Here is a 24,126-nt window from a genome sequence, read left to right on the forward strand (position 1 = left end):
ACTTCTCTCCAATAGGATTTCCATTTAACTGTTTCACCTTTTTCTAATTCATTCATGGGTGTCACTGGCTAACCAGCATTTATTGTCCATCCCTTGTTGCCCTTGACAAGTGGTGGTGAGTTGCCTTCTTGAATCTCTGCAGTTCATGCGCTGTGGGTGACCCACAATTCCATTTGGGATGGAGTTCCAAGATTTTGATCCAGCAACTGCGAAGGAATGGCAATATGTTTCCAAGTCACGATGCTGAGTAGCTTGGAGGGGAACTTGCAGGTGGTGGTGTTCCCATGTATCTGCTGCCCTTGACTTTCTGGATGGAAGCGGTCGTGGGTTTAGAACGTACTGCCTAAGGATCTTTGCTGAATTGTCCTGGATGGTGTCAAGCTTCTTGGGTGTTGTTGGAGCTGCAGCCATCCATCACACTTCTGACTTGTTACTTGTAAATGGTGGATAGGCTTTGGGGAGTCAGGAGGCGAGTTACTTGTCACAGTATTCCTAGTCTCTGACCTGCTCTTGGAGCCACTGTATTAATGTGGTGAGTCCAGTTGAGTTCTTGGTCCATGATAATTGCAAGGATGTTGACAGTGGGGGATTCAGTGATGGTTACACCATTGAATGTTAAGGGGCAGTAGTGTCTCTTATTGTGATAGCCCAAGCCTGGCAATTGTGAAGCACGAATGTTACACGCCAAGCCTGGATATTGTCCAGATCTTGTTGCATTTGAACATGGACAGCTTCAGTATTTGGGAAGTCACAAACAATGCTGAACATTGGCGAACATCCCCACTCCTGACCTTATGATGACAGGAAGGTCATTGATGAAGCAACTGAAGATGGTTGGGCCTAGGACACTACCGAGAGACTGTTGTAGAGATGTCCTGGAGCTTAGATGACTGACCCACCACAACTGCAGCCATCTTCCTATGTACCAGGTATGACTCCAACCAGGGGACTGTTTGCCCCCTGATACCTATTGATTTCAGTTTTGCTAAGGGTCCTTGATGCCACAACTGGGCAAATGTGGCTTTGATGTCAAGGGCATCACCTCATCTCTGGAAATCAGCTCTTTCAGCCAAGTTTGAACCAAGGCTTTCATGAGGTCAGGAGCAGAGTGACTCTGGCGAAGCCCAAACTGGGCGTCATTGGGCAGGTGCTACTTGATAGCACTGTCGATGACTTCTTCCATCACTTTACTGATGATCGAGAGTCGACTGATTGGGCGGTAACTGGCCAAATTGGATTTGTCCTGCTTTTTGTGCAGACCTTGTCCTCGTGATAAGAACATAAGAACATAAGAAATAGGAGCAGGAGTAGGCCAACTAGCCCTTCGAGCCTGCCCCGCCATTCAATAAGATCATGGCTGATCTGTCGTGGCTCAGTTCCACATTCCCGCCCTCTCCCCATAACCCTTAATCCCCTCTCTCATCAAAAACCCATCAACCCGCGTCTTAAAAATATTTAGCAAGGCAGCCTCCACCACTTCAACAGGCAGAGAATTCCAGAGATTCACCACCCTTTGAGTGAAGAAGTTCCTCCACAACTCTGTTCTAAACCGCGCCCCCTTTATCTTGAGGCTATGCCCCCTAGTCCTACTATCCTTTCTGAGCGGAAAGAGTCTCTCCACCTCTATCCTATCCATCCCATTCATCATCTTATACGTCTCAATGAGATCTCCCCTCATTCTTCTAAACTCTAATGAGTACAAGCCTAATCTATTCAGCCTCTCCTCATAGCTCAACCCCCTCAACTCCGGCATCAGCCTAGTAAACCTCCTCTGCACTCCCTCCAAGGCCAAAATATCCTTGCGTAAGTACGGCGCCCAAAACTGCACACAGTACTCCAGCTGCGGCCTCACCAATGCCCTATACAGCCGCAACAAGACCTCCCTACTTTTATATTCAATCCCCCTCGCGACGAAGGCCAGCATCCCATTCGCCTTCCTGACCACCTGCTGTACCTGCAAGCTGGGTTTTTGCGACTCATGCACAAGGACCCCGAGGTCCCTCTGCACCGTTGCCTGCTGCAGTTTTTCTCCACGTAAGTAATAATCCTTCCTACCATTATTCCTACCAAAGTGGACCACCTCGCACTTGCCAACATTAAATTCCATTTGCAATTTCCTGGCCCATTCGCCCAGCCTATCTAGATCCTTCTGTAGACTCTCCCCACCCTCCGCACAATTTGCCTTTCCACCAATTTTGGTGTCATCAGCAAATTTCGACACCCTACACTCGGTTCCCTCCTCCAGATCATCTATATAAATGGTAAATAGCTGAGGCCCCAGCACTGATGTGCAGCAGGCTGCACAATGCCACTGAGGTCTCCATATGCTGCCTGAATGGACCCCATCATGAAGAAATTGAGCATGACTGTGACCTTTAGAGCTACAGGTATTGGGTGACCCTCAACACAATTGGAAGAGATCGCGACTGTATGTCATTCAATTATGTGACTGTGGTTCTTGAGAACTTAAGCCCCCTTTCGCATTACGTTTTGGACATCTGCAGATTGCTTAGTCTTTGTCCATAAACTCGAGAGACTGCACAAGTCCTTCTGGGTCTCTGCTGAAGATGTCATACATTCTCATCGCCCTCTGGATCCGATGCAGCTTGCACCCCTTCATGCATCACCAGTTCATCCTCGACCTCCCGATCTACCCTTCTTTTGGTCTTCTCCTCCCACTCATCCTTCTCTACTCTTAGCTGGAGGTTGTGCCTCCCACAGAGGCCACAATCCCATTGTTTAACTAGTTTAAAGCCTAGGGTGATACACAAGGTCTAAACAGACTTCTCAGTGGGAGGAAAATAGTCTTTAATTAAGCTAAGTCTTAAAAGGAAACTCTGCTTTTTTCATAGAGCATTTCTAGCAGTAACAGAACCCTGAACTATGAAGCTGAAACTCAAAGCTTGACCAAACCATATAAACACACCTGAACAAACTGCCACATAAAATAATCAGGAACCCCACTTGGCATGAGAGAGCCTCCACAAGCATTTTATTGCAGACAATGCACATTATTCCAGTTAACTGCCTCATTAACAAGCTTAAATACACACTTCAATTAAGTTTGAATAACACAGGGGTCTCCCAATTTTTATCCTCACCCTCTAGCCATATTATCTGGAACTATTGTAATGATGTGGGAACATAACCCAACGTCACTGCATCCAATAATATGTCAGTGCAGGTGGGGAACAAGCCTGTTTCCAGGACATATTGTTCTCATTATTTCTCATCTTTTATCTTCCAGATCTGCTCTCAATCTCATTATTTCATGCCTTCTTTTATCTCCTGGCTCTGCTCTCAGTCTTGCTGTTTCTCATGTTCTTTTATCTCCCCAGATCTGCTCTCAGTTGCACCGTTTCTTGTGCTCTTTATCTCTGACTCCACTCTCAGTCTCGCTGGTACTCAGGCTTCATTATTTCCACAGATTTGTTCTCTGTCTTGCCATTTCTTGTTTTTTTTTTATCTCTGCCTCTGCTTCAGTCTTGTTGTTTCTCATGCTCTTTTATCTCCGGCTCCTTGACCCTAGTACCAGGGAAGCAACACACCATCCTGGAGTCGCTTTTACAACCATTACTTACCAATCAGTAACCATTTTGTCCAAAACTTCACTTTTGAACTTGTGGTGTCATGGATTACAGCTCCCATAACACTCCCCACGTATTATTTCAAGATCAACAGTTTTACTGTAACAATATTGTTAGTGTGCACTCCATTATGCAACACATTGGCAATGATAAAACTAGCACAAACCTCACTTGTCAGCATTTAACTGTTAAGAAAATATTACTAATAATGCATATTTAAGATTTAAAGTAATTGCTGGAAGGAGTAGGGGAGACTTGAAATGTTTTCACCCAAATAATGAGGGAAGATCCGGAATCTATTGCTTAAAAGAAGAGTGGAACAGAAGCAGAAACCCTCATAACAATCTAAAAATACTAGAATATGTTCCTGAGGTGGTGTAACCTAGAGGTCTCCAGGATCGAAAGCTGGAAGGTGAGATTTGGCAAGGGCAGCATGTTTTTGAATAGCACCAACAGAATGGCTCAAATGGCTGCCTTCTACGTTGTAAATTTTTATATTTCTAATCACCCTGCCATCAAGATGCCTCCAACAGTATCACCCCAAATAGAATCATGCAACATAAAGTACTTATTATCCAAGCCGACAGACACATCATGCTTTTGTGCAAACTTAAGCTAACTGACCAAAAAACCTTTAAGAAAATTGACATAAGGATTGCCACCACTTCAAAAGCTGACAGAAAAACAACTTTAATAAGCCTGTAATATGTTACTACATCTGTTTGTTATTTAACTATACAACATTCCTCCTCTTAAATTGTAGGGGAAAAAGCACAAGATCTGAAGGGTGAATACTGAAGGCATAAAATGCACAGGTGAGTCCTTGCAAAAACTCTTTCATGCCAACAGTAGCATGAAGCATACTTAAAGATGAGGTAACAACCTGGTGAAACTACAACACACAACTACTTACATGTCAAATAGTGAAAGCAGCAAGCAATAAATAAAGCTAAGCAATGCCACAATCAATGGACCATATCTAAGCTTTGCACTCCCACCACATCCAATCGTCAATGGTGGTGGACAATTAAACAATTAACTTGAGGACAAGGCTCCACAACTATCCCCGTCTTCCATGATTGGTGAGCCCGGCACATCAATGCAAAAGAAAAGGCTGAAGCATTTGCAACCATCTTCAACCAGAAGCGTTGAGTGGATGATCCATCTTTGCCTGCATCTGAGATCCCCAGCATTACAGATGTTTGTTTCTGGCCAAATGAATTCACTTCACATGTCAATATCCGGATGAGAGCACTGGATACTGCAAAGGTTATTAGTCCTTACAATATTCCAACAATAGGACTGAAGACTTGCACTCCAGACCTTGCTGTCCCTTAGCCAAGCTGTTCTAGTGCAGCTACAACATTGGCACCTACTCCGCAATATGGAAACCTGTCCAAGTATGTGCTATGCACAAAAAAAGATAAATCCAACTCAGCCAATTACCATCCCATCAGTCTACTCTCGATCAGTAGAGATGGAAGAGATCGTCAACAGTGCAATCAAGCAGCACTTACTCAGAAACAACCTGCTTACTGATGTTCAGTTTGGGTTCCGCCAGGACCACTCAGCTCCTGACTTCATTACAGCCTTCGTCCAAATATGGAGAAAATAGCTGAACTGCAGAGGTGAGATTAGAGTGACTGCCCTTGACAACAAAGCAGCATTTAACAGAATAAGGCATCAAACAGCCCTAGCAAAACTGGGAATCCCCCACTAACAATATCCTGCAGGTGATCACTGACCAGAAAGTGAATGGTTATAAGAGGTCAGAGGGTGGGAACCCTACAGTGACTTTAATTTTAGCTCTTGCTTCACTAAAGCCTGTCCACCACCTGCAAGGCACAAACCAGAAGCCAGGAGCATGAAGGAGTACACTTGCCTAAATGAGTGCAGCTCCAACAACACACGAAACGCGACACAATCTAAGTCTTGGTTGATTAGCAGTAACCTTTAACTTCCTCTCCCTCTGCCACCAACGCACAGTGGCAGCCGTGTATACCATCTACAAGCTGCACTGAACAACTCGCTATGACTCTTGATAGCAGCTTTAAAACTCACAACTTCGATCACCTACAAGAATTAGGACAGCAGGTTAAGAGAACCACCACCTGCAAGTTTCCCTCCAAGTCACACAACATTATATTGCCAAAGTTTCATTGTTGTCTGGTCAAAATCTTGAAAATCCCTCTTTAGCACCCTTACAATGGGTGTCCCTATATCACATGTAATGCAGCAGTTCTAGAAGGCAGCTGACTACCACCTTCCCAAAAGCAAATTAGGGTGGACAATCTAAATCTTGAATTCTACTAAAACTGTACTTTGTCATTTTGAGAACTTGTTTACCTAAGATTTGAATCATCTTGCTCCCATAGCAGGAAATAATCTACCATGGGGAGAAAAATAGTTTTCAGCAATTTTAAGTATTTATTCGAGCAGTGTTCTCAAAGGTCAATCCTAAGAAAGCAACTGGCCCGGATGGAATACCCTACCAAGCACTCAGATCCTGTGCGGATGAGCTGGCAGGCATATTTGCAGACATCTTCAACCTCTATTCACAACAATCTGAGGTCCTTATCTGCTTCAAGAAGATGACCATCATCCCAGTACCAAAGCAAAACCAAGCAGCGTGCCTTAATGACTATTGTCCAGTGGCTTTGATACCCACCATTATCAAGTGTTTCGAAAGATTGGTCGTGACACGAATCAATTCTGGTTTCCCAGATTGCCTGGATCCACTAAAGTTCACCTACCGCCGCAAGAGGTCCACAGCAGACACCATCTCCCTGGCCCTGCAATCAACCCTGGAACTCTTAGATAAAAAAGACACGTATGTCAGACTCCTATTTATTGACTTCAGCTCAGACTTCCACATCATTATTCCTACAAAACTCATCTCCAAGCTCCATGGCCTGGGGCTCGGTTCCTCCCTCTGCGACTGGGTCCTGAACAACACTGCCTCCACGATTATCCTCAACATTGTGTCCCACAAGGCTGTGTCCTCAGCCCCCTACTATATCCTTTATACATCTATAGAATCCCTACAGTGCAGAAGGAGACCATTTGGCCCATCAAGTCTATACTGACCACAATCCCACCCAAGGCCTATTCCCATAACCCCACATTTACCCTTCTAATCACCTGACACTAAGGTCAATTTAGCATGGCCAATCAACCTGACCCGCACATCCTTGGATTGTGGAAGGAAACACCAATGACTGTGTGGCCAAATTCCCCTCCAACTCGTTTTTCAAATTTGCTGATGACATCACCGTAATAGGTCAGATCTCAAACAATGACAAGATAGAGTACAGGAAAGAGATAGAGTGGCACAGTGACAAGCACTGCTGCCTTACAGCACCAGGGATCCAGGTTCAATTCCAGCCTCAGGTCACTGTCTGTGTGGAGCTTGCACATTCTTCCTGTGTCATCTCCCTCCAGTTAAGGAGATGAGTAATTGAGATACAAAAGTGTCCAGAGGGGCAATTTTTTCACACAGAGGATGGTGAGTGTTTGCAACAAAGGTAGTAGCAGAGGCGGATACAATTTTATCTTTTAAAAAGCATTTAGGTAGTTACATAGATACGATGGTATAGAGGGATATGGGGCAAATGCAGGCACTTGAGCTTAGTTTAGGGGTTTTAAAAAAAAAGGGCAGCATGGACAAGTTGGGCCGAAGGGACCGTTTCCACGCTGTAAACCTCTACGACTTTATCTATGACACTAGGATTGATGCTCCACAGCAAACCACTTAAAATGCCAGATAGAAAATTACAGGCAGCTTTATCTTACCAGAGCGGCTAATCTGTAATTTCGAGTAAATTGAGGAACTAACCGGAGATGATTTGGATAGGGAAGATCAGTAAGAAGAAAACCAGAATATGAGGAAAGAAATGATTGCCTTAAAGAATCCCACCTCCGGACGTAGTTCTGAACGTAGATCCAACTGCACTCCCACTAATGAACAGTCTTATATTAATATAAAATGCTATGCCTTGAACCCAATAACAACTACTACTGCACAGGTGGTGAATAATCAAGTTGCATACATGATACCTTCAAGTCTACTCAAATAGCAGAGACAGCAAAAGTAATTTACTTGCCTTTGACCCGGTCCCTTATCGCAGAAGGTGAAGTCGCATGGGATCAGAGGTGAGCTGACAAGGTGGATAGAAAACTGCTCGGTCAAAGAAGGCAGAGGATAGCAGTGGAAGGGTGCGATTCTGAATGGAGGGCTGTGACAAGTGGAGTTCCTCAGGGATCAGTGCTGGGACCTTCACTGTTTAATGTACATAAATGACTTGGAGGAAAATGTAACTGGATTGATTAGTAGGTTTGCGGATGACTTAAAGGTTGGTGGATTTGCAGATAACAATGAGGACCATCAGAGGATACAGCAGGATATAGATCAGTTGGAGACTTGGGTGGAGAGATGGCAGATGGGGTTTAATCCAGACAAATGTGAGGTAATGCATTTTGGAAGATCTAATAGATAGGAAGTGTGCAGTAAATGGCAGAACACTTAAGAATATTGATAGGCAAAGGAATCTGGGTGTATAGGTATACAGATCACTGAAAGTGGCCATGAAGGTGGAGAAGGCAGTCAAGAAGGCACACAGCATGCTTGCCCTAATCGGCTGGTGCATCGAGTTTAAAAATTGGCAAGTCATGTTGCAGCTTTATAGAACCTTAGTTAGGCCGCACTTGTTCAATTCTGGTCGGCACTCTACCAGAAGGATGTGGAGGCTCTGAAGAGAGTACAGAGAAGATTTACCAGGATGTTGCCTGGTATGGAAGGCATTAGCAATAAAGGAGACATTGGAGAAACTTGGTTGCTCTCACTGGAGCAACGAAGGTTGAGGGGAGACTTGATATAAGTCCAGAAGATTATGAAAGGCATGGACAGAATGGATAGTCAGAAGCTTTTCCCAGGGAAGAGTCAATTACTAGGGTTAAGGTACGAGGGGCAAGGTTTAAAGGAGATACATGAGGCAGATTTTTTTTTTAAAAACACAGACAGTAGTGAGTGCCTGGAACTCGTTGCTGGGGGAGGTAGTGGAAGCAGATACAGTAGTGACTTTTAAGGGGCATTTTGACACGTACATGAATAAGATGGGAACAGAGAGATAATGTCTCCGGAAGGGTAGGGGGTTTTAGTTAAGTCGGGCAGCATGGTCAATGCAGGCTCAGAGAGCCAAAGGGCCTGTTCCTGTGCTGTAATTTTCTTTGTTCTTGCCGTTCATCTTTTTCAGAGAGAGTTGGGGAGGCTGGATCAGAATAGATTCAGGACTGAGTTAGGCAGATTTTTGTTCCATAAAGGAAGCGAGGGTTATGGGGAACAGCCAGAAAAGTAGAATTAAGGCATGATCTGCCATGATCTTATGTAATGGTAGAGCAGTTTCAATGAACCATATGACCTTCTCCTGAAAATCATGGTACCTAACCAACATGGTATGCTCATCCTTTGTTGCTTTGAGCACATTAAAAGTCAACTGTGTAACATGGACTGAAGTCACTTGTATGCCAGATCAAGTCCTGACATTAATAACATTAATAAGCCAGCTGGATTTTTACACCTATGTATTTGATTGCCATGGTCAGGTGCCAATCAAAAAGTGGCATTCTTAGAAGCTACTTCAGTCTCTTACTGATCTCCCACTTCCATCTTATTTAAACAGAGAACATAACCCACACCTGATCTAGCTCACAGCAGACAAGACCCTAGATCTAAATTCTCAACCTGCTCAAAGACAACATCTTTTGTATAAGATGTTAAACCAAGCCCCAGGTGCTCTCTCAGGTGATCATAAAACACACCATGGCACTTTCTGAATAGTAAGTGCATTCTCCTGTAGAAATAGCCAATATTCTTTCCACAGTCAACATCACCACCATCATTAACTATTGAGAATAGTCAATGATGTTCCTTTGTTTAAGGAGGGCAACAGAGATAACACAGGAAATTACAGGCCGTGAATCTTACGTCAGTGGTAGGGGAATTACTGAACAAGAATCTTGGGGACAGGACTTACTCAGGTCGGGTCCTAAAGGATATAACTGCTAGAGTAGGTCTGCGGCAGGAGGAAAAAACATACTTGACCTCATCCTTACCAATCTGCCAGCTTCAGATGCATCTGTCCATGACAGTATCGGTAGGAGGAACCCAGTCCTTGCGGAGACAAAGTCCTGCCTTCACATTGAGAATAACCTCCATTATATTGTGTCGCTCTCACTGTGCTAAATGGGACAGACTTCGAACTGATCTTGCAACTCAAGACTGGGCTTCCATTAGACGTTGTGGGCCATCAGCAGCAGGACTGTACTCTAGCACAATCTGCAATCTAACGGCCCAGCATATTCCTCACTCAACCATTACCATCAAGCCAGTTCAATGGAATGCAGAAAGACATGACAGGAGCAGCATTAGACATCCCTAAAAATGAGGTTTCAACCTGGTGAAGCTACCAAACAAGGCTACTTGCATGCCAAATGGTAAAAACAGCAAATGATAGACAGAACTAAGCTATCCTACCACCAATAGATCAGATCTAAGCTCTGCAGTACTGCCACATCGTGAATGGTGGTGGACAATTAAACAACTCACTTGAGGATGAAGCTCCACAAACATCCCACACTCAATGATGGAGGAGCCCAGCACATTAGTGCAAAAGGTAAGGCTGAAGCGTTCCCAACGATCTTCAGCCAGAAGTGCCGAGTGGGTGATCCATCTCAGCCTACTCTGGTGGTGCCCAGAATCTCAGATGCCAGTCTCCAGCCAATTCAATTCACTCCACATGAAATCAAGAAACGGTTAGAGGCACTGGATGCTGCAAAGGCAATGGGCCCTGAGAACATTCCAGCAATAGTTCCGAAGACTTGTCCTCCAGAACTTGCAGTCCCCCTAGACAAGCTCTTCCAGTACATTTGGCATCTCTCCAACAATGTGGAAAATTGCCCAGTATGTCCTGCCCATAAAAACCAGGACAAATCCAACCCAGCCAATTACCACCCAGTCTACTTTCGATCATCAGTAAAGTGATGGAAGAGTTCATCAACAGTGCTGTTAAGCACCACCTGCTCAGCAATAACCAGCTCAGTGACTCCAGCTTGGATTTCACCAGGGTCACTCAGTTCCTGACCTCATTACAGCCTTGGTTCAAACATGGACAAAAGAACTGAATTCCAGAGGTGAGGGAAGAGTGACAGCCCTTGACATCAAGGCTGCATTTGACCAAATGTGGTATCAAGGAGCCCTAGCAAAACTGGAATCAATGGGTATCAGGGGGCAAACTCTCTGCTGATTGGAGTCATACCTGGTACATTGGAAGATGGTTGTGACTGTGAGGGGTCAGTCATCTCAGCAAGAGTCCCTGAGGGTGGTGTTGTAGGCCCAACAATCTTCAGCTGCTCCATCAATATCCTTCCCTCTGTCATATGGTCAGAAAGAGGGATGTTCAGCACCATTCAGCTACTGAAGCAGTCCATGTTCAAATGCAACAAGATCTGGACACCATCCAGGCTTGGGCTGACAAGTGGCAAGTAACATTCGCTCCATACAAATGCCAGGCAATGACCATCACCAAGAAGAAACACTAACCACTGCCCCTTGACATTCAATGGTGTTACCATCACTGAATCCCCCACTGTCAACATCCTTGGGGTTACCACAGACCAGAAACGCAACTGAACTCAGCACACAAACACAGTGGCTACAAGAGCAGGTCAGAGGCTAGGAACACTGCAGTCAGTAACTCACTTACTGACTCCGCAAAGACCATCCGCCATCTACAAGACACAAGTCAGGAGTGTGATGGAATACTCTCCACTTGCCTGGATGGGTGCAGCTCCAACAACACTCAAGAAACCTGATAGCTCCAGGAGAAAGCAGCCCACTTGATTGGCATCACATCGACAAACATCCAATCCCTCCACTACTGACGCTCAGCAGCAGATGTGTACTATCAACAAGATGGACTGCAGCAATTCACCAAAGATCTTTCAATGGCACCTTCCAAACCCATGACCACTTCCAGACAGGGGCAGCAGATACATGGGAACACCATCACCTGCAAGTTCTCTTCCAAGTCACTCACCATTATTACTTGAAAATATATTGCCATTCTTTTGCAGTCACTGGGTCAAAATTCTGGAATTCCCTCCCGAATGGCATTGTGGGTCAACCCACAGCACATGGACTGCAGCGATTCAAGGCGGCAGCTCACCACTACCTTCTCAAAAACAACTAGGGATGGGCAATAAATGCTGGCCAGCCAGCAACGCCCATGATCCATGGGGGCAGGGGCAGCATGGTGGTCAGCATTGCTACCTCACAGTGCTAGGGATCCGGGTTCAATTCTGGCCTTGGGTCAGCATCTGTGTGGAGTTTTCACATTCTCCCCATGTCTGCATGGGTTTCCGCCGGGTGTTCCAGTTTCCGCCCACAGTCCAAAGATATGCAGGTCAGGTTATTCGGCCACGTTAAATTGACCCGACTGTCAGAGGATCAGCAGGGTAAATATGTGAGGTTACGGGAATAGCGCCTGGGTGGAATCCTGGTCAGTGCAGACTCAATGGCCTCCTTCTGTAGGGATTCTATGAATGAATTTTAAAAAACTCACATTTGGGAAGATATGGACTTACTAGCAATATGCAGCATGTCTTTGTGCAGGGGAGGTTGTGTCTCACAAACCTGATTAAGTTTGATGTGACAAAGGTGACTGAAGAGGGCAGGGCAGTGGATGTTGTCTGCATGGACTTCAGCAAGATCTTTAACAAAGTCCCTCAAGGCAGCCTGATGAAGAAGGTGAAGTCACATAGGATCCATGGTGAGTGTTGAGATGGATACAAAATAGGCTTGGTCGTGAAGACGGAGACTAGCAGTGAAAGGATGTTTTTCGGACTGGCCATCTGCGATCAGTGGTGTTCCACAGGGATCAGTGCTAATGCCCCTGATTTAGGGAAGAACATAGAAAGTCTGAATAGTAAATTTGCTAATGAGAAAGACTGGGGGAACCAAGGATAGTGGCGAGGATTGCCAGAGGATATAGCAGGATATGGACAAACTGGAGACCTGGGCGGAGAAACATTAGATGGAATTTAATCTGGACAAATGAGGAGCGATGCATCTTGGAAGGGCTAATGCAGGAGGGAAGTAACAGTAAAATGGCAGAACCGTTAGAAACATTAACATACACATGGATCTGGGCGTACAGGCCCACAGTTCGCTGAAGGTGGCAACACAAGTGTATAAGGTGGTTAAGAAAATTGAAGGCATGCTTGCCTTCATTAGTGGGGGCATAGATTATAAACATTGACAAGTTATGTTGCAGTTGTATAGAACTTTCATTAGGCCACATTTAGAATACTGCTTACAGTTCTGCTCCTTACACTACCAGAAGGATGTGGAGGCTTTGGATACTAATAAGAGAACGTGGCTTTGCTACATTTATGTAGTGTTACAAGTGATGAGAGACAGTAGGATAACTTTTTCCTCACCTCTCCATTGACCACAGCAAGATATATATATTTTGAGGAGTATTTTAAATTTTTTGGGAATTGTGACTTTAAAGGCATGAAAACTAAACACAGCTAGAAATGTAATGAATTATATATTTGGAGAGTAGGTGAAGCAGAAAGAAAGGTCAGGGACAGCGCTGATGCCACTGCGCACTAGCTTCCTATTACACTTTATGCTCGCTTACCCTTATGCCACTATTCACTCTCTTCAGTCCTCAAACCATGTCCAAAACATTTATGTCAATCTCTTCATAGTTCTGACCAATCCCTCTTCAGTTCAGTAGAAGGGTTATATGGGCATGAAACATTAGCTTTGTTTCTCTCTCCGCAGAGGCTGCCAGGCCTGCTGAGTTTATCCAGCACTATCTGCTTTTATTTCAGATTTTCTGCATCCATAGTATTTTATTTTTAACAAAGGTTGCACATTTTTAACCAGTCTTTTACAGTGAAAAAAACACTGCAAACATAAAAACGTTTGCTCTCGTTTCTTTGAAGACAATGGAGATTGGAAGTTTCTCTGTTTTCGTACAAAATTGTGGCTATGTACTTGCAGAAAAGAAATATAATCTTGCAGGTAATATCAAATTAGTTCCCCTCTTTAGCACCCGAGATTACTGTCTGTTTTAGATTGGATTCCTTTATTCTGCTTGGGTGACGATCCCTCTGATCCCAGACTACCTTGCTGGGTTCTCTTGTGAGGGAATAAGGTGTTGTTTCCTTTCCAGCTAGTTTCTATCATGTGACTGCAAGTTACTCCACATAATCCACATAATGGGTTGAAGCCAAGGTGATTGAGACACAATGGGGGAAGACAATTGATACTCCATCAATTATAATAGTCAATGGTCAACTCACTGGGAGACTTTACTTTATATTCTATCCTCATGGCCCCAATAGATCTAGCAGCCATTGTCTGTCAATTTTTTTTTCCCAATTTGCATTTTTCCTGAACATAGGCACATTGTCTCTGCCTATCCAGAAACCACAAAACAGAAGTCACCTTACTTCCCAGGACCATTTTGGAAAGTAATATCCATTATTCCACGTTTCCTGCTTTACTAAAACAAAAGGGCACTGTGCTCTTTATGAGCGGGACGTGACCATCACACTACATGCAAAGTAAAGCAAATGACTGCAGCAGTGCTTTCTAAACTACTTTGCAATGCGATCCAACTTAACTCACTGCCACATTTTCAAGGACAATCGAGGATGGGCAACAAATTTTGACCTTGCCAATGATGCCCAGATCCCATAAAAGAGCATACTTTAAAAATTCGTGAAAATTAACATGACCCTAGCAAAAAACAAACAGGAAGAAAGCAGCAAATTATTTAAATTCTCATATTACAGATCAACATATAATATTTAATTTAAAACTCAGATCTTCATATTTATGCAAAGTTCTTCATAAAAGATATTATTTTAAGTATTCATGTAAATTTCAGTTACATCCAAGAATGAAATCCAAGTTAGATAAGCTATGCCAAGAGGTGTGACCAGTGACCCAAATAGCATCTGGAGGTCTGAAAGCATCAGAATGAAACTGAAAAAAGATCTGGTACAATCACTAGTATGAGTATTGCACTCCATGAGGGAAGCACTCTGAGGAAAGAGGATAAGAAGATGATAACTTTTGAAATGTGGGTACGGTGAGTTATGCTGAGAATTAACTGCATGGACAAGGAGATAAATAAGTGGGTTAGATCAAGAATAGAAATTCAGTAATCAAAAGGCTTGCTGAGTACATTTGAGAAAAATAGCCAAGTACAGACATTGGAAACAAAGCTCCATCAGCCTTGCACTAGCAATAATTTAAGGAGAAATTAAGATACAAAACAGAAAAGGAAGAAGAAAAGTCACCAGACAACATTGCAAAGTTTACTGAGGAAGGTTTCCCCTCTCCAGGATTGTTGGACTCCTGCTCCTCATATCTTCCCTCATACAGGTCTAGTAGGTGGGCCCTGCTGCTCGCCATCCACCCCTCATGGTGTGGATGACTCCTGGAACTTGCCAAGACCCAGGTTGTGACACTGCACTCTTCTCCTCAAACCAAACACCCAGGTATGCCAAACCCAAACCCCAACAAAATTCAGGCTGTGCTGCTCACTTTGAAAAAGATACTTGAATTTCTAAAATCATTTGTAAAGCAGATCAGAAAGATGCTCTCTCCACCAGCACCAGCCCATCCTCCTCTGGTCATTCTTGTGGCCAAGTGGACTGACAGCAACATATGCATAGCTGCATACACCTACAAATAGCAAAGATACAAGGGCAACAGCAAGAGACGTCCAACCAGTCACTGCCTGAGTAATCTAAGGCAAATGGCATCCCGGTGAGCAGCAAACAGGATTCAAGGCATAACGTACATTTTATGGGATTTTCCCATAAACTAAGAACAAAGAGTGAAGAAAATAACAGCACAGGAATAGGCCCTTCAGCCCTCCAAGCCTGCACTGACCATGCTGCCCGACTGAACATTTCCCCTACATTTCCAGGGACCATATCTCTCTATTCCCATCCTATTCATGTATTTGTCAAGACGCCCCTTAAAAGTCATTACCATATCTGCATTCACTACCTCCCCCAGCAGCAAGTTCCAGGCACCCACCACCATCTGTGTAAAAAACTTGTCTCGTACATCTCCTTTAAACCTTGCCCCTCGCACCTTAAACGCATAATCCCTAGTCACTAAATCTTCCGTGCTGGGAAAAAGCTTCTCACTAGCCACTCTGACAATGCTCCTCAATCTTATAGACTTCTGTCAAGTCGCCCCCAACCTCCATCGTTTCAGTGAGAACAAACCAAGTTTCTCCAACATCTCCTCATAGCTAATGCCCTCCATACCAGGCAACATCCTGGTAAATCTTTTCTGTACCCTCTCCAAAGCCTCCGCATCTTTCTGGTAGTGTGGCGACCAGAATTGAACACTATATTCCAAGTGAGGCCTAACTAAGGTTCTATAAAACTGTACCATGACTTGCCAGTTTTTAAATTCAATGCCCCAGCTGATGAAGGCAAGTAAGCCATATGCCTTCTTGACTATCTTCTCCACCTGCATTGCCATTTTCAGTGACCTGTGTAACTGTACACCCAGATGCCTCTGCTTATCAATACTCTTAAGGGTTCTCCTATTTACTAATCAAAACAGTTACATTTTCCTTCAAATCAAGTTATATATATTACAAACAGGTCGCAGCATGATCCCTGAGTAACATTACTTGCCACAGCCCTCCATTCAGTAATGTTATCCATTGCTATCCTCTGTCTACTATGACCGAGCCAGTTCTATATCCATCTTGCCAACTCACTTCTGATTCCGTGCGACTTCACCTTCTGTAGCAATCTGCCATGAGCGACCTTGTCAAAGGCCTTACTGAAGTCTACGTAGACAACATCCACTGTCCTGCCCCTAAAGATGATTAATTACTCGGTATTACTACTTTCTTAACTTCCTTCATGTTGGTATTGCTTCCATGTCAAGGGTTGCAAGGTCAAATGGACCAATGTTGCTTAGTACCCAAGAAACTTATAATTGATGCCTTTACAGTTACACTAATTCTTTAAAGCCATCTTCAAATTGTAAGAAAAATTAGAGATTCCACAGATCTTTCAAAGAAATTACAAATTCTCATTGCTGTACTGCTTCTGAGTCAAATATCACCACAACATAACTTAACTGACCATGACACACAAGATCATTTTGATTCAAATTAATCTCTCAGCACGTTTTCTATCAAACTAATAAGAAATTAAATACTATACAATTATATCTGGTCCAAATATTGGCATCTTATTTTCAATCACTTCCCCTTCTGCTGTTAGCTTTTTTTCAAAATGGTACCATTCCCTTGGACTACAACTCAGGTTACAGAACAATTCTCAGAGATGCATCTATACCAAAACAGAACAGTGAAATTTGGATTTGAAATTTGTTGAAATAATTCAGACCAAAATTTAATCTTAAATCCACTTGGTCCTTCAGTCCAGCCAAGGAGGTGGTTCCAGGTTCCACTCAAAACTGTTGTGTACAAAGCTTCATAGGCCTAAAGGTTCTGTTCTGATTCTTTAGTAAGCTATCTCAATTCGGGCAGCAAGTCTCATTCTATAATTAATCTTAGTGCTCTTGGCTATGTTGAGCTTTTTTTAAAATCAAATCGAGTTCCTCCTCTTGTTCAGCATCCAGTGACTCCTGTTGTATAGAAAGCGCACAGATACATCAGGTAACAGCATCTACATCCAGATCAGTCGACTTCATTATTAAGCAGCGATTAACAAACAATTAGGGTCAGTTTTTTTTAAAAGTAACTTTCAGCAGCCCTTGATCATCCCCCTCTTCCAAAGGCAGACTCTTGCAACAGTCCTTTCATACACCATTAAAGGTGGCATGGTGGCACTGCTGCCTCACAGTGCCAGGGGCCCGGGTTCAATTCCTGCCTTGGGTGACTGTGGAGTCTGCACATTTGGGCGAAGGGGAGGGCACTCTTTTGTAGAGTTGGTGCAGACTTGATAGGTTGAATTACCTCCTCCTGCACTGTAGGGATTCTATGGTTCTACCGATTACAACCTGTTTATACTGTTTCACCAACATTACCGGATAGTGGGAATACCGGATAGAGATGGGAAACCTAACTGAATTCAATTCTGCTTGCCCAAGGGCTAAGATCAAAAGTAGCACTCCAGTTGTTCACTAGTTGAAATCAGTACCAACTGAGAATAAATTCTGCGACATGCCAATCAGTTCAAAACTGCAACAGGCTCTGCATTTATTCATTAAGTCAATGGAAAACTAGAGCAAGAAAAGTTTCAGAAACACAGTGGAAAATAGAATTGCTTTGCAATTTAGTTCAAACCTGTCGAGCAATACAAGTGTTTAATACTTCAACAGCAACTTCGCAAGCAAAGTAGTACAACATTACCTACAATAAATGGGTCATTTGGAAAATAATTTGCTCAGCAAAATGTTGGCACAGCAGTCACATGAATCCTGGATTCAGTCATAACTTTTCATCTTTTTCAACCATCTCACTTTCACTGATTAATGTGTATTTCTTTCTTCTTGTTCTCTCAAACATATCAACTCCTTCATTAGGATACAATTCTCCAGAACATTCTGGTACCTCATTTTACTGCATCTTTATAGTTAATGCCTGAGGTCAATCTGGTCTTCCTAAATTGTCTGCAAGCTTCCAGGGGAGGTTGTCAAGATTAAGCACATGGATTGAATTCCCCTTTATTAATCTGAGCTTTTACCATGAGTTGTTAAAAATCCATAGCTGATGCTAAGAACAAACCAGATGAATTGAAACTCAGATCTTCCTACTTTTTAAGTTTCAGGGCACTGACCTGCCAGCACTCCCCCAAGCCCAGTCTGAAGAACTTTGTATTATGCAGCACTGTAACATGCACTGTGAATAAGTAACAAAACTTTGCGCACCATTTCCTGTACAATAAAATCGAAGGCTAATGAATTAATGATTAAAAGACTTAGAAAAGCACTGACCATTGGATTTCCAATACAGAGAACAAAAAAATCTATTTTTTAAAATGTAATTTAAGGCATTAAGGGTTTAATCTTGTATTCAGACCGTCCAAACGTGAAACAACATTTCTGAACGTTCTTTATCCTGCAGTTAACAGATGCAGACTTGATGGGCTGAGTGGCCTGCTTCTGCACTGTAGGGATTCTATGAGAACAGGGGATTTATATTAAAAATCCAACATAAAATATGCACATACATAAAACAATGCATGCTTTTATTTGTAAATTACACGCATCAGGAAATTACAACCAAGTCATCTTTTGGACTATACATTCCCATTTCATGATTTATCATTTTGATCTTTGGACTGGAAATTAATGATCACTTAACAATTAAAAAGTATAAATCACCCAGGCAGCAACGCAAGTAATAATGAAACTGTATGTTAACATAACATTTACTGCTCTGACAACCAGCTGAAAATAAAAACTAAATTTAAAAAGAGGAAGATGTAATAAAAACACCTGCTTTTAGCTTAAGATATAAACAATCTCCATCCCAAAGGGAACAGCAGTGACTGACAACTCAACATGCCCTTAGTTAGCATTTCAGTCACAGTTGTTTATCTTTGAACAGTTGTAAACCCCTACTGTCAATTGTTAAACCACTACAACCCACAACTGTAGTCAATATTTACATTACGAAGAGGTTAAACGTAATTAAGTCAAATCTAATTTGGAGTATTTTTCAGTCGTTCCCAAGTGTGCTCTTTCCTTTCACTCTGAAAAAGTAAATTCACTTGGGAGAAGACAGTTATACATTATAAAAAAACAGGGATCTAGCTTACAAAATGGAACATAGGTTGATTGATTTCAAACACATCTTTTTAAAAAAAACTACACTACAAATCAGCTCTCAAAATATACTACAGATTACTTCACCAGTTGGTTCAGAGATCAAGAGATGAACATTTAACCCCTTGAGCTTATTCCACCAGTACTTCAACAGCACTGTGTTCTTATCCACTTAGTGACTAAACCACACAGATTAGGAAAGCAACTGTTTTAGTCTTCATTTACACTGTTACCTCTCAACCCAGGAGGCTGTAGAATTACTGCAATATCAGTACCCTTGGGTGGAATTAAAATCAGTCTGATACTGTGCAAATGATTGTCTAGTGACGACTACTGCAAATGTATTAATATGGACATTGGTTGAGAGGATCAGATGCAGTTGTGAACATCCACCCTAATGATCAATAGTAACATTTTGGTAAAAGACCTAGGACACCCACAACAGTTAAAGCCATCACATAGCATATTCAAGAATTTCAGGAAAGGAGAGGAAGGAGAAAATTGGCAATTGCCAGCAAAATACTTCACAAGTAAATTTGGAACCTCTAAGTGGAGTTTAGAAGGATGAGGGGGGATCTTATAGAGATGTATTAGATAATGAAGGGGATGGATAGGGTAGAGGTAGAGAGATTCTTCCCGCTTAGAAAGGATAGCAGGACTAGAGGGCACAGCCTCAAGATAAGGGGGCGGGGCGGGGGGGGGGGAGAGAGAGAGAGAGAGAGAGAGGCAGTTTAGATCAGAGTCGAGGAGGAACTTCTTCACTCAAAGGGTGGTGAATCTCTGGAATGCTCTGCCCGTTGAAGTGGTGGAGGCTACCTTGCTAAATATATTTAAGTTATGGGTAGATAGGTTTTTGATTGACAAGGGAATTAAGGGTTATAGGGAGAAAGCGGGAAAGTGGAACTGATCCACTTCAGGTCAGCCATGATCTTAAGAACATAAGAACATAAGAAATAGGAGCAGGAGTAGGCCATCCAGCCCTTCGAGCCTGCCCCGCCATTCAATAAGATCATGGCTGATCTGTCGCTGCTCAGTTCCACTTTCCCGCCCTCTCCCCATAACCCTTAATCCCCTCTCCTATCAAAAACCCATCAACCCACGTCTTAAAAATATTTAGCGAGGCAGCCTCCACCACTTCAACGGGCAGAGAATTCCAGAGATTCACCACCCTTTGAGTGAAGAAGTTCTTCCTCAACTCCGTTCTAAACCGCCCCCCTTTTATCTTGAGGCTGTGCCCCCTAGTCCTACTGTCTTTTTTGAGCGAGAAGAGTCTTTCCACCTCTATCGTATCCATCCCATTCATCATCTTATACGTCTCAATGAGATCTCCCCTCATTCTTCTAAACTCTAACGAGTACAAGCCCAGTTTATTCAGCCTCTCCTCATAGCTCAACCCCCTCAACTCCGGTATCAGCCTAGTAAACCTCCTCTGCACTCCCTCCAAGGCCAAAATATCTTTGCGCAGGTGCGGCGCGGCTCGAAGGCCTACTCCTGCTCCTATTTCTTATGTTCTTAAGAAACAGATTTTTGGGCAGCATGGTGGCACAGTGGTTAGCACTGCTGCCTAATAGCTCAAGGGACATGGGTTCAATTCCCGGCTTGGGTCACTATCTGTGTGGAGTTTGCACATTCTCCGTGGCTGCATGGGTTTCCTCCAGGTGCTCCAGTTTCCTCCCACAGTCCAAAAATATGCAGGTAAGGTGCATTGGCTATGCTAAATTGCCACTTAGTATCCCGGGAAATGTTGGTTAGAGTGGTAAATATGTGGGATTATGGAGATATGGTCTAGATGGGATTGTTTCTGTGCAGGCTCTATGAGCCGAATGGTCTCCTTCTGCGCTGTCAGGTTCTATGATTTTCTAACCAATCAAGGACTGGATTGGGGGTACGAGGCTAGGTTCAGGATGTAAGAGTTAGGAGGCCTGCAGGGCTCACAGGCCAGAGGCTGGGGGTTACAATTCAGGGAACTTAGATATCAGAGTGCCCCTCCTGAAATGATTGATTATGCTACGACACGGCTTTAACTGTTGTTGGTGACCTAGGCTGGAGGCCAGAGGGTTCAACCGCCCACACTGGAGACCAAAAGATCCAACCGCCCATGCTGGAGGCCAGAGGGTCCAACCACACAGGCTGGTGGCCAGAACATTGCAGTGCCCAGGAACAGGATGCTCAACCTAGAAATCAGAGTGCGAGAGTCAGGGTGCCCAATCTAGGATCTAAAACCGATTTAACCATACGAGTACAAAAAACATACACCAACTTTGAATGGGGATCCCATTAAGAGTAATTGCAGAAAGTCAGTGTTTGGGCGGGGGTGACTGCTCTAAGTTAAAATGCCCCCGCAATCAGCATTAGCCTTTGCCCAGTCCGAGTTTCCTTGACCCTGTTTTTGAAGCACCCCACTTGCGGGGCCCGAGTAAACACCTTACCTCGATCACCAAACCTCCAGCAACCTTCAGGCAAACTACAATTCCTTTGTTTTTCCAAAAAAGAACACTGCCAACGATATTTAAATAATTGGAAATAAAACAATTAAAATAAATGAGATTCAGTGACGGGACTCTTCCTTACATTCGGTGACGCCGGCACCCTCACCTGCTACTGCGCAACCCAGTGCGAGTTTTCCGGCGGGGAGGGGTGGGCGTCAGCAGCCCCCCAACTGTGCTGCGATTGGTCAGACGGGTCGAGACGTCGGCCGCATGTTTTCTGTTGATTGGCTAAGAGTGGTGCCTGTCAACTGCACGGCGCACCCTCTTGCCCAGTGTGTTTGGTTGAGTTCAGGGCGGATGTACGTGCAGGCTGATAGGCTGGCGCATGCGCAACCTCTTCTGCGACCAGGTGAGGAAGGGAGGCGACAGTTGGTGGATGGAAGTGTCAGTGCAGCTTGGGCAAAGATTGATGGTCGTCATTTCAACGCTTGTAATATTGTATCAAACAACCATTTGATTTGCTTTCGATTGTTTGGGGCATTTCATTGGTTAAGGATTGATTGCTTGGCTTTTCCAGAGATGGAATTTTGAAGTATCAAGGAGAGGTATGGATAGATGGCTATGCGTCTAATATTGAGGGAGAGATTTTAGGCATGATAATCTTAGACAAAACTGACAACCAGTTGGACAAATGTGGATCAGTTGAGGAAAGCCATCACCAGTTATTAAGGGCAAATTGTATGTAATCAATTTATTTGGGGTTTTTGCGTTTAATAGAAAGAGTAGAAGAGAGTAATGCAGGTGAAGTAGTGTATATGGACTTTCAAAAAGCTGTTTACATAGTGAGTAATTCTTCAGACTTAAAGAATATGTTTAGTAGAGCTCATTAGAGATCAGTGCTAGAACCACTGCTGCTCTTTAAATACATTAATGACCTAGACTAGGGTCAATTTTGAAATTTGTGCATGACACAAAATTTGAAAGTATTGTGAACTGTTTGGATGATAGTAATAAACTTCAAAAGGACATAGACTGGTGAAGTGGACAGACAAGTGGTAGATGAAATACAATAAACGGAAATACATAGTGATTCATTTTAGTAGAAAAAATGATGAAGGGCTATGTATATTAAAGGAAACAATTCTAAAGGGGCAGAAGTGCCCAGGAATCTATGTAGGCAAAACATGGAAAGTGGTGCAGCAAGTTGAAAAAGTGATAAAACAAACAGGTTTTTTTTAAATAGGGGTAGAGTACAAAAATAAGGTAGTTATGGTAAACTTGTACAAAACATTGGTTCTGCCTCAGCTGAAGTATTATGTCCAGTTCTAGATGCCACATATTATGCAGATGCCAAATATGCAGAATGTGAAGGCTTTAGAGAAGTATGGAAAAATATGCAAGAGTTGCTCCAGGGATGAGGAATGCCAGCAATGTGAATAAATTTGAGAAGCTTGGGTTGTCTTCCTTGTAGAAGATTGAGGAACTTTAATAGAAGTATTCAAAATCATGAGGGATCTGGACAGAATAGATAGAGACAAATAATTGGAAGGATTGTGAACCAGAGGGTACAAATTTAAGGTTTATAGGGTGAACTAGAGGGTACCAATTTAAAGTGATAAGCAATGGTGACGAACTAACTGAAGCTGCATGCTTTAGGCTATTTATGCTCAAAGTAATGTAAAATTAAAGTTTCATTTTTTAAAAAACTTTTTACTTGGAGTGGTTGAGATCTGATGTGCACTGTCTGAGTGCATGGTAGAGCCAGATTCAAATGAGGGCTTTAAAAGGGAATTGGATAATTTTTTAAAGAATGATTACAGGGCAAAAGGGACTAGGTGGGGGAATGGAAATAGGCAGAGAATCCCTTGGACACAATGGGCCAAATAAAATTCTATTCTATTCATAGAATAGAAAATTCTATGAATTTTCAGCATAGAAGCAAGCCCAACTGGTCAATGTCAGAGTTTATGCTTCATACCTACTACATCACACCCTGTTTTATCACCCATATCCCTTAAGACCAGGCCTTTATTCCCTGGCGTTTAGAAGCATGAAAGATTGAATTGAATCAAGTACAATTCCTGAAGAACTTGACAATGCAGATGTTGAGAAAATGTTTTCCTGGTTGGGTAATCTAGAATGTGTATTAACACTCCTGTGAAGTGTCTAGTGCCTTGGAACACTGTTCCAGGTGCTGTGTAAACGTAGGGGTTTTTTTTGTGAGCTCATATTTTCCAGCTCTCTTATCGATCAGTATTAT

The 24,126-nt window shown here is 43.1% G+C and overlaps 1 protein-coding gene across 9 annotated transcripts in view; it reads right to left on the reverse strand.

Annotated features, from left to right (window-relative positions):
* numb (NUMB endocytic adaptor protein) overlaps window positions 1-22,051 on the reverse strand; it is a 208,858-nt gene extending 186,807 nt beyond the window's left edge. For 7 of the 9 annotated variants that reach the window (XM_080202935.1, XM_080202932.1, XM_080202931.1 and 4 more), the window contains exon 1: window positions 21,867-22,051. The gene's annotated coding sequence lies outside the window, so the exon portion shown is untranslated. The remainder of the gene's footprint in view (window positions 1-21,866) is intronic. The other 2 variants (XM_080202929.1, XM_080202927.1) reach the window with 2 other exon arrangements.
* Between the last annotated feature and the right edge of the window lie 2,075 nt (window positions 22,052-24,126).

Source organism: Carcharhinus amblyrhynchos, chromosome 14 (assembly GCF_965287045.1).
Source record: "Carcharhinus amblyrhynchos chromosome 14, sCarAmb.v2.hapA, whole genome shotgun sequence".
Taxonomy (NCBI): domain Eukaryota; kingdom Metazoa; phylum Chordata; class Chondrichthyes; order Carcharhiniformes; family Carcharhinidae; genus Carcharhinus; species Carcharhinus amblyrhynchos.